Genomic DNA, 11,491 nt, shown 5'->3' on the forward strand with positions numbered 1-11,491 from the left:
GGGAGAGGCAAATAGATAAATGAAGCATAACAGAGAAGAGAAAAATAGGGAAATGTAAAACCGAGGTGACATTACATACCAATCAGTGTGAAAAGGATGAGCTCTTCAATACATTGTTCTGGGACAATTAAATGTCCACATGAAATAGAATAAAATGAGACACCTTTAAATACCATCCATGAACATTAATTTCATGTAGATTAAAGATCATAATATGAAAAATAAAATTTCAAAACTTTGAAAAAAAATGTAGGAGAATATCTTTATGACTTCATTATAGAAAAGATTCAATAAGAATAAATCCTAGACAAAAATATTGGTAAACTTGATTTCACTAAAATTTAAAACTTCTATGCAATAAAAATTACTGTAACCAATTGTATTAATCCATTTTCACGTTGCTGATAAAGACATACCCTAGACTGGGCAATTTATGAAGGAAAGAGGTTTAATGGAGAACTCACAGTTCCATGTGTCTGGGGAAGCCTCACAATCATGGTGGAAGGGAAGGAGGAGCAAGTCACATCTTATGTGGATGGCGGCAGGCAAGGAGAGAGCTTATGCAGAGAAACTCCACCTTATAAAGCCATCAGATCTTGTAACACTTATTCACTATCATGTGAACAGTACGGAAAAGACCTGTCCCCATGATTCAATCATCTCCCACCAGGTCCCTCCCACAATATGTGGGAATTATGGGAGCTACAAGATGAGATTTGGGTGGGGACACAGGACCAAACCATGTCACCAATGTTAAAAGAAAACCATGAACTTATAGGAAATATTTTCATGGTTTGTAATATTTTTTTAAAAGTTTGTATTGAGGAATTATAAAAAATTCTTGCCAATCTAAAGAAGACAAACCAACTGAAAAAAATAGATAAAATATATTTTATATTTTATTGATGTATGAAAGTGGAAGCAGATGCACAAGTGAGGATGCTTAACTGCATCAGTCATCAGGGTAGAGAGAGGAAACAAACACACATGCAGAATAAGATACCATTTAGACCCACTTAATTAGAAAAATGGAATAGTCTTACTGTAGCAAGTATTGGTGAGAACATGGAGCAAAAAGAAGTCTTGTACATTGCTGAAAGGAATGCTAATTTCTACATTCATTTCAGAGAATAGTATGGCAAAATTTCCAGTTAATTTGAAGAGAAGTATCCCCGTCAATGTGGAAATTCCAGTTCTTGTCATATTCTAGAGAAATGCTAGCAAATATGCACAGTAAGACATAAGAGGAATATTCACTGCCACATTTTTATATTGCAATATAAAAGAATTGTAGGCAATTTAAATGTTCCATCAATATTCCCATCTTCTGATATAGTGATGCAATAGATACCATGCAGTTAAAATTAATGCTCTAGAGCTAACCATATCAACATGGATAAATCTCAAAAATATAATGTTAAGAGATAAAAACATATTGCAGAAGAATGTATACAGTATGATTTCATTTTATGCTGTTTGAGACCATGCAAAACAATATGTACCTGTATATATAGTGATGGTATTAAAAGTTTCATGGGAATGAACTCTAATTTGGGATGGTGTTTATCTCTAGCGAAAGGGGCAAGAGTGAAATCCAGGAAGAACTGATGGGATTGTATTGAGTTTTTTTTGTTTTTTATTTTGTTTTTGAAATAGACTCTCACTCTGTCATCCAGGCTGGAGATCAGTGGCACAATCACAGCTCAGGGCAGCCTCAACCTCCCTGGCTCAAAGTATCCCCCTACCTCAGCCTCCCAAGTAACTGGGATCACAAGCCCAAGCCCCTCACCCAGCTAATTTTTTGAGGTTTTTGGAGAGAAGGGCCCTCCCTATATTGCCAGGCTGGTGTTGAACTCCTGGGCTCTAGTGATCCTCCTGCCTCGCCTTCCCAAAGTGTTGGGATTACAGGCATGAGCCACCATGCCCAACCAAGGGGGCCATATTTGTAATAATTTATATGATAATTATTATTGCTGTTGATAGCATGGTGGTGGTGGTTAGACAGGACTAATACAGGGTGGCCACAGGAGAACAGAAAATTCCAGGTAGCAGTTTCACATGACTAGCAAAAGGAAACTGATGAAATAGCTGCAGAAACTAGGGGCTGATATGACCCTGAAAACCCATAGTCTGGATCAAGCTGGCTAAGACCCACTGGACCCAACGTGGTGCTGGATTTGACATAGGATTCTCTTAGGATCTCATTATATGCTAATTAACATACTCAATCACACCCACCAGTGCCATGGCAGTTCTGGAAACACTGACATTTGGTGTAAAAAGGGGTGGCACCACAGTACCAAGAAATCATCTTTTTCCCGGAATCTTCATGACTATTCCACCCCTTGGTTAAAGAAACCCATAAAGGCAACAACCCCAAACCCCCTTGTGCATCACTCTCTCTTGAGTACACTCACACTCCCCTTTCTCGAGTGTGTACTTTTCACTTTGCAATAAATCTCTGTACTTTCACTATCGTTTGACCCATCCTTGAATTTCTTCTCTAGATGGTGTCAAGAGTCTGGATATCAGCCAGGGTGGAGATCCCACCGGCATCTGGGGATCTCCCCTAGACCACCAATATCAGTGGTAGTTTTTTAATATTAAGTAAATATGATAAATGTTAGGATTTAATAAAGCTGAGTTCTCTATATATTTCCTCATTATTTCACAATTTTAGAAAATTCCTGACAATTTATCAAATTGAGTAAGCCAAGCTGAGCAAACTGAACTTTTAGATTGTAATGTGCCTGATTTGCTTCAACATTAAGAAAGGAATTGTAAAATATCACTCACCAATTCCTCTGATTGCTTTCTGAATAGCTTCAGCATCCACTGATGGGCTAAAGTCTGGATAATCTCTTATTGTTCCTCGGTGTCCAACCTAGAAGGAAATATTTGAAAGTCACATTGGTTCAAAACGACATCTTTCTTGTATTACATATGCATATTCCTTCATGCATATGAGAGGCATATGACAAACCCATAATTTGCACACCTTCCTACCACTTCAGGAGTGGCTCTGAAACTGCCTTTGCAAAATCATGACAGTAAGAGAAATGTGACATGGTTGACTCCATCTTGCTTTTAGCCTCACAGGCTGGCTGTCTTTGCTCATTCCTGGGTGTGGGCCAAACTAACTTCAGGAGGAATTTAGTTTATAGTTTAAATGATACTAGCTCTTCCCCAAAGCTAAACTACCCTTGTAAAATTAATGAAAGTCTACCAAGTTAGGAGGATGAGAGGGGCCTGAATTTTACTAAGATGTAGGCATAGTTACATAATTACCAGCCATTATTCTGGAGGTCACAATATTTGCAGCCTCCCCAATTACTCCTGCAGATAACATCACTATTATAGAACCTACAATTGGCCTTTTGAGATGTCTCTTCAGGCTTTTGCATTTCTGACTACTGGACAGCCCCACTCAGACCAACAACTCCTCTGGTGGCCTCCACTTAGAAGCGGACTCAGCCTACAAGGACTGTTTTCTATACCCCTATGATTGCATCCCCAACCAATAAACATGCCCCCTTCCCTAGCCCCCTGCCCACCATTTTATCCTTGAAAAATCCCTAACTTCTGAGCCTTCAGGGAGATTGATTTGGGTAATAACTCTGTCTCCTACATGGTGTGGCCAGCCTGGCATCAATTATACTCTTTCTTTACTGCAATGCCATGGTCTCAGTGGACTGATTGTGTCTGTGCAGTGAGCAGGAAGAACCCATTTAGCAGTTCCAGTTTCAGTGACGGTCTACCCCCCAGACATAGGGAATATGATATCTACTCCATATCTCAGGAGTCCTCTTTTTCTCTTATGTAACAAATTACAAATATGAAACATTGGTTCTGTACAGCAGTAAGTTGTGTTAATCTTGGTGACACTGAAGAAAATTTGTTTTAAAGTAGCATTTGCAGGACAGCAACAAGAAAGCTGAAATTTCCTAAATCTTCTTGTTTTTCAAGTGATAATTCAAAGCTTATCATGGCATCTCACACAGAAGTAACTGTGGTTTACAAACTTCAAGGTGTTTTAATTAATGTTGACCATTGTCCTTGGGGAACTCCAGACTAAATGATCCATAAATGAAAACCCCCTTAGGACTGTCTGTTCTTGAGCTTTGTTTAATGAATGTGCAATTAGAAGACCTTCTAAAAGCTCTGCTGACATCATAGATCTTGAGGAATTGCATGGAAGTAAAAAATGCCACGCTACTAATTTTTTTTTTTTTTTTTTTTTTTTTTTTTGAGACGGAGTCTCGCTCTGTCGCCCAGGCTGGAGTGCAGTGGCCGGATCTCAGCTCACTGCAAGCTCCGCCTCCCGGGTTTCCGCCATTCTCCTGCCTCAGCCTCCCAAGTAGCTGGGACTACAGGCACCCGCCAACTCGCCCGGCTAGTTTTTTGTATTTTTTAGTAGAGACGGGGTTTCGCCGTGTTAGCCAGGATGGTCTCGATCTCCTGACCTCGCGATCCACCCGTCTCGGCCTCCCAAAGTGCTGGGATTACAGGCTTGAGCCACCGCGCCCGGCCCACGCTACTAATTTTAAGCATGTAAATTAGAAGCATGTCAGTAAGCTAGGAAAAACCATAATACAGAAAAAATATTTTAAAATTGCTTACAAGAGTAAAGAAGGACAGCCACAAAGATGTTGAGAAAAATAAAAGTAAATGTAGATTTATATGGTAGTTCTTAACTTCTTGAATAAAAATCGGTCTTTACAGTATTAATATTTCCTTTTTAAACAGCATTTTTCTATCTTGTTACTGAATAGTATTGGCTCTGTTGTCTTGTATTAATATGGCTTCATTTTGGCTCCCTTGAAGTGTTTAATGTTTTCATGAAAGGACATTATCTGTCACACTAAAGTGAATGGAAAATTAGTGTTCTGGCACAGTAAAAAATGATAGTCTGCTGATTCCTAAGATTAGATTGAATAATTTATTTCAATACACACAAACACTGTTTAATCTTACAGCATCCAAAATAAGAACTTTAGAACCTAGAAAATAATTACAAGTTAGAAACTAGTTGTGAGTGTTCCTGACCTGAAGATACCTGTAAGAAACCAATCACTTTAGTCTGGGCATGTGGCTCACTCCTGTACTCCCAGGACTCTTGGGGGCCAAGGACAGGATCACTTGAGCCCAAGAGTTCAGGGCCAGCCTGGGCAAAACAGTAAGACCCAGTCTCTACAAAATACTAAAAAATTACCAGGTGTGGTGGTATGCAGGTGTGGTCCCAGCTACTCGGGAGGCTGAGGTGAGAGGACCACTTGAGCCCAGAAGGTCAAGGCTACAGTGAGCTGTGATTGTGTCACCGCACTGTAGTCTAGGTGACAGAGTGAGGCTCTGTCTGAAAGAAAGAAAGAAGAAGAGAGAGAAAGAAAGAAAGAAAGAAGAAAGAAAGAAAGAGAAAGAAAGAAAGAAAGAAAGAAAGAAAGAAGAAATTAGTCACTTTAATATAATCTTTGATGAATTCCCTTTCTCCAAGGCTTGGTAAATATTTTATGGATTCACAGAGCCAACTGGCTTCATTTCACTTCTATCCACCTAGGAACTTTTGTGTTGATCTTATCTGTTCACCTTCCAGTGTCTGGCATTGTAGAAGAACTACCCCAACATTGGAGTGTTTGAGTGCTTCAGGCCCAGCACACTTTACATGCTAGGCACTTTACACACGTTAATTATAATCTGCATAACAACCCCAATAAATGAGAGTGAGCAATTGCACATAAACAGCACCAAGATTTAAGAAGACCAGAGAATTTGATTGAGTCTACACAGCTAATGGCAGGCAGAGGTTAGAATTTAAAAACAAACTAGACTATTCCAGACCATTTCTGGGGTTTCATGAAATGTAGTTTCTGTACCATCTGGGGTGATACTTCAAGTGTATATAACCAGGACCCACCTTCTATATACTGAATCATATTTTTTAGAGATGGGGTGCTAAATTCTACACGTTTAAGAAGCTCCCAGGTGATTCTGTGCCATGCAGATATTGACATGGCTGATTCTAAATATAAAAAGACAAACTTGTGGTCAGATACCAGTTGTTCATGAATCATGAAAACTCAGCGTTTGCACTCCAGCTGTGAACTTTTCACTGTCCTCTACCACCTACACATCAAAATATGCTAAAATGCCAATGCACAGAATTAGAGAAGGAGGAAATTCCCAATTCATTATGCAATTTAGTACTTAGTAAGAAATAAATGGGGGAGAACAACTTGTTTAATTACAAGGGGGGAAGAAAGTACACATACACACATCCCAACTTGAAAAAGGGCATGGCAATTCTGAAGTGGAATTTTAGTGAAACATTTAAAACTGCTTCCATTATTTAAATGAATGGCATTATTCATTTGACAGACTTGGTTGCCCAAATCACTCCGAAATATTACATGACTTACAAAAGAATCTCACAATAAAATTAATGAAATCTTTTAAAACTAATACATGAACAAAGTGCTTTACAAACATTTTAACTCTTACAAGGGCCTTCATGAGGTGAATTTTATTATTTCTAATTGAAAATGGAAGAAACCCAGTCTCACAGAGATTATTTGCTTAAAAGAGTTCTGCTAATAAGGACAGCCCCAGGACTCAAACCCATCGCCTTATGACTAAAATGCTCCCTGCTCTATACCACATCACAGTGCCTCAGGGGACTTCATCTTAGTGGTTCTCAAAGTGTGATTCCTGAAGCAGCAGCAGCAGCATCACCGGGAATGTGATAGAAATGCAAATTCTCAGGCCCAAGCCCAGAGTTCCTGAACCAACAACTGCAGGGCTAGGATGCAGAATCTGCGACTTAACAAACGTTCCCGGTGATTCTGGTGCACAATAAAGTTTAAGAACCACTGCTTTGGCCGGGCGCGGTGGCTCAAGCCTGTAATCCCAGCACTTTGGGAGGCCGAGACGGGCGGATCACGAGGTCAGGAGATCGAGACCATCTTGGCTAACACGGTGAAACCCCGTCTCTACTAAAAAATACAAAAAACTAGCCGGGCGAGGTGGCGGGTGCCTGTAGTCCCAGCTACTCGGGAGGCTGAGGCAGGAGAATGGCATAAACCCGGGAGGCAGAGCTTGCAGTGAGCTGTGATCCGGCCACTGCACTCCAGCCTGGGCGACAGAGCGAGACTCTGTCTCAAAAAAAAAAAAAAAAAAAAGAAAGAAAAAGAACCACTGCTTTATTTCCTTCTTAGCTGCCTAGAAAACTGAAGCAAAAATGAGCAAACAAGCCATGAATTCTCTTATGGGGTGTGGAAGATGAAGAATTTAATGATGAGCTCATCGTTTCAGGAATGTCGGCATTTTTACAGCCAAACAAGGCTGTTTGCATTGCCTGCTTCATTGCAAGTTTAATTCCTTGACATTTATATTACTAATCAATACTTGGCTGAGTTTATTTCCAGTAACCCTAGTGTCCTAACATAGTCAATACTAGTGTAGAACATCACCTGAATACTTGGCAAAGTCTATTTAAAAAAAAAATTGCCTTTGATCAGATTTCCATCCACACATTTAAACACATTTAGTTGCTTTCCTTTTCTGAAACTTGACCTTCAGATGCCTCAAAAAGAAAAATGCTGCTGAAGCCAGTTGGAAAACAAATTAAAGCAAAGAATGTCTAGATAAAGGGGAAAAGTAACAGGAGCTCTTTATACTAAGAACAATTGCTGCTAATCACTATGTGCCAAGTACTGTGCTAAGGGCGTTTCCTGCATTAGCTTATTCAATCCTTGCAATAAACTTATAAGGTAGATATAATAAATTCCTTTTCACAGATGATGAAACTGATGCTTAAGTAACTTATTTAAGTTCCCACAGCCAGTAAGTGGTCTATCCCAACAGTCTTTGCTCCTAAACTAGACTAGCCTGCATCTCATTTAAACCATCTTTTTCAAGACAATATAATCTCCCTTGATCTTCTAAAACCATCCTTTGGAGGTCAGTCTTAGCACATGATGTCTTGAAGCCACTGCATGACCAAGCTCAGCCTGGGGAACTGTTTGCTATTACCCCTGGAAGAAGCCAGTCTGTTTTTGACTCACAAAAGCCAGTTGCATCTATTTCTTCACGCAAAGTGTACTGAGTTTGCAAGAAATTAAACATTTACATTCAAAAGGATGAGTGGAAGAGAAAAACAGAAGGTGCCAACCCTGTTGATATGAAACATATTTAAAGCCAAATGCTACAGAGCAAGAATAGCAGTTGCTGCAGGGACATTTTGAAGAAGCAGTGAAGCCAGATCACTCATTACTTCAGAAAGCCCTATAAAGGCCACATCCAAAAATTGAGGCTTCAAATCAAAGCCTCAGATAAAACTCCAGGACAAGGAGCTCTCAAAGAGCCAGGGAGAAAGGACGGCTCTCTGCTCAATGTCAAGATGCTGTGTTGGGTCATGAAGCTTTTATGATACAAGGAAATATGGAGTAGATTGCAAAAAAATAAAACAATCAAACTTGGGAACTGTAAGACTTCCAGTTCAATTTTTCAAGTAAAAAAGCACGTTTCCAAACCAAAGAAAATTTACCGTAAAAAAAAAAAGGCCCTGAAATAAAACGCAGTCAAGTGGGGCAGGTGTTACTGGTTGAATTCTGTCTCCCTCCAAAAACATTAAAGCCCCAACCCACAGTACCACAGAATGTGGCCTTACTTGGGGACCAGGTTGTTGCAGATGTAATTATTTAAGATGAGGTCACATTGGAAGGCCCCCAATCCAATATCACTGGTGTCCTTATATGACAGCCACGTAAAGGCAGAGACATACAGAAAGAATGTGATGTGATGGTGAAGGCAGAGACTGGAGTTACGCAGCTGCAAGCTGCCGGTATGTGAGACCAGAATGTGCCTCTTCAAAATATGAAGGATTGTTGAAGACAAGAAGAAACAGATACTCAAGAGATCTCTTTCCTCCATTTGCCTAAAAGCAGGACAAAGATTTATGGAGACAAAAGGTATTCTGCCCTCCTGACTACAGTTACAAAGGTTAAAGACTGAAGACAGTTTAAGACCCTTGTCAGCCTGACAATGGTATTAGAAGAATTTATACTAGCAAGCTGCACTAACTAACCTTTATCTGCAAGTAATTTGCCTTTCTTCACTGCCCACCTGCAAGTTGCTGCCCATAGAGATTCAAAGGTCCCTTTCTGTTGTGGGAAGTCAGGGACCCCGAATGGATGGATTGGCTGAAGCCGCGGCGGAAGAACATAAATTGTGAAGATTTCATGGACAATTATTAGTTCCCCAAATTAATACTTTTATATTTCTTATGCCTGTATTTACTGCAATCTCTGAACATAAATTGTGAAGATTTCATGGACACTTATCACTTCCCCAATCAATACCCTTGTGATTTCCTATGCCTGTCTTTACTTTAATCTCTTAATCCCGTCATCTTCTTCCTAAACTGAGGAGGATGAATGTCACCTCATGACCCTGTGATGATTGTGTCCACTGCACAAATTGTTTGTAGAGCATGTGTGTTTGAACAATATGAAATCTGGGCATCTTAAAAAAGAACAGGATAACAGCGATGTTCAGGGAACAAGAGAGGTAGCTTTGAACTGGCCGCCAGTGATCCGGATGCAACAGAGCTATATTTCTCCTCTTTCATAAGCAAATAGGAGAAATATCACTGAATTCTTTTTCTCAGCAAGGAACATCCCTGAGAAAGAGAATGCGCCCTGAGGGTAGGCCTATAAATGGCCCCTTTAGAAGCATGTGCCATCTTTCATGGTCCAAGCCGAAGGGATGAAATAAGCCCCGGTCTCCTGTAGCAATCTCCGGCTTATTAGGACGAGGAAAATTCCCACCTAATAAATTTTGGTCAGACAGGTTTTCTGCTCTCAAACCCTGTTTCCTGATAAGATGTTATCAATGACAATGTGTGCCCGAAACTTCATTAGCAATTTTAATTTCGCCTCATCCGGTGGTCCCGTGATCTCACCCTGCCTCCACTTGCTTTGTGATATTTTATTACCTTGTGAAGCATGTGATCTCTGTGACCCACACCCTATTCGTGCAATCCCTCCCCTTTTGAAAATCTCTAATAAAATCTTGCTGGTTTTACGGCTCGGGGAACATCACGGATACTGCCGACATGTGATGTCTCCCTCGGACACCCAGCTTTAAATGTCTCTCTCGTGCTCTTTCCCTTTATTTCTCAACCCAGCTGAGACACTTAGGAAATAGAAAAGAACCCACGTTAAACATCGGGAGCGGGTTCTCCCGATACCTTTCTGTTGTCTTGTTACTAAAAATTTACTGTTCTTTGTTGAAGATGCTATATAAGCTGAAATTCAAAGCCACCTCTGTGAAAACTACTCATTCTCTAGATGTCTCCATGTATACTCAAAATACACATGTTAATAAACTTCTGTTTGGTTTTCTCTTGTCCAATCTGTCTTTTGTAACAAAGGTCCTTTCCAACTAAGAACCTGTGGGGGTTACTGTTACTCCTCTATACCAGTAAACCACTAGAAACCAGGAAGAGGCTAAGAAGGACTCCCCTACAGGTTTCAGAGGGAGGATGGCCCTGCCCACACCTTGATTTTAGACTTCTAGCCTCCAGAACTATGAGATAATACATTTATGTCATTCGAAGCCAGCAGCCTGTGGTACTTTATTACTGCAGCCCTAGGAAACTAATATAGCAGGTAAAGGCCAGAGAAAATACTGGTAACCAACCAGTTCCTACAGGGCAAATCCTAGGTTTATACTAAGAACAATTGCTGCTAATCACTATGTGCCAAGTACTGTGCTAATCGCCTAAAAGGATCCTCACCTGGGAGAAGTCCCACTGGCTGGCAATGATCGCTATGCCTATGGAAGATGATGCACAAACAGACGGCTCCCACCACTACTGCAGGCACATTCTGCAGCCCACAGGGCAGTAAGGAGAAGCAGGCGATGCTGAACGTCCACAGCAGCAAGACTGGCAGCCACTGAGATGCCTGAGGGATGCCAGGCTGACATCAGGGCTTTGCTCGTAATGTGTCCAAAGGTCTGAAGAAATGCTTATATTTGTTCTTGTGCTCACTTAAAGAAAAAATATTCATGCTTTTCAGCTTTTCCTTTTTAAATTTTTAAAACATATTTAGGGGGTACAAGTACAGATTTCTTACATGCAGATGGTGCATAGTGGTGAAGTCTTGGCTTTTATTAGTGTATCCGTCACCCGACAAGTGAACACTGTGTTCAATAGGTAATTTTCAACTCTTAGCCCCTCCCACCTTCCCACCTTTTGAAGTCTTCAATCTCTATTATTGTACTCTCTATATCAATGTGTACCCATTGTTTAGCCCCCACTTATAAGTGAGAACATGTTGTATTTGATTTTCTGTTTCTGAGTCATCATTTCACTCAGGATAATGGCCTCCAGTTCCATTCATGTTCCTGCAAAAGACATGATTTCATACTTTTTATTAATGAGTAGTATTCTACAGCGTGCATGTGTGTGTGTGTGTATACCACCACATTTTCT

At 40.4% G+C, this 11,491-nt stretch overlaps 1 long non-coding RNA gene across 2 annotated transcripts; it reads right to left on the reverse strand.

Annotated features, from left to right (window-relative positions):
* Positions 1–429: 429 nt before the first annotated feature.
* LOC115896103 lies at positions 430–11,234 on the reverse strand. Of its 2 annotated transcripts, none has more exons than XR_004056073.1 (3): positions 10,793–11,234; positions 2,797–2,884; positions 430–1,217 (listed from the first exon to the last, which is right to left on the reverse strand). It is a non-coding gene; the product is annotated as an uncharacterized LOC115896103 (long non-coding RNA). The 2 variants fall into 2 exon arrangements; XR_004056074.1 differs by lacking the exon at positions 10,793–11,234 and adding an exon at positions 5,912–6,408.
* Between the last annotated feature and the right edge of the window lie 257 nt (positions 11,235–11,491).

This window comes from Rhinopithecus roxellana, unplaced genomic scaffold (genome assembly GCF_007565055.1).
Source record: "Rhinopithecus roxellana isolate Shanxi Qingling unplaced genomic scaffold, ASM756505v1 contig4886, whole genome shotgun sequence".
NCBI classification, from domain to species: domain Eukaryota; kingdom Metazoa; phylum Chordata; class Mammalia; order Primates; family Cercopithecidae; genus Rhinopithecus; species Rhinopithecus roxellana.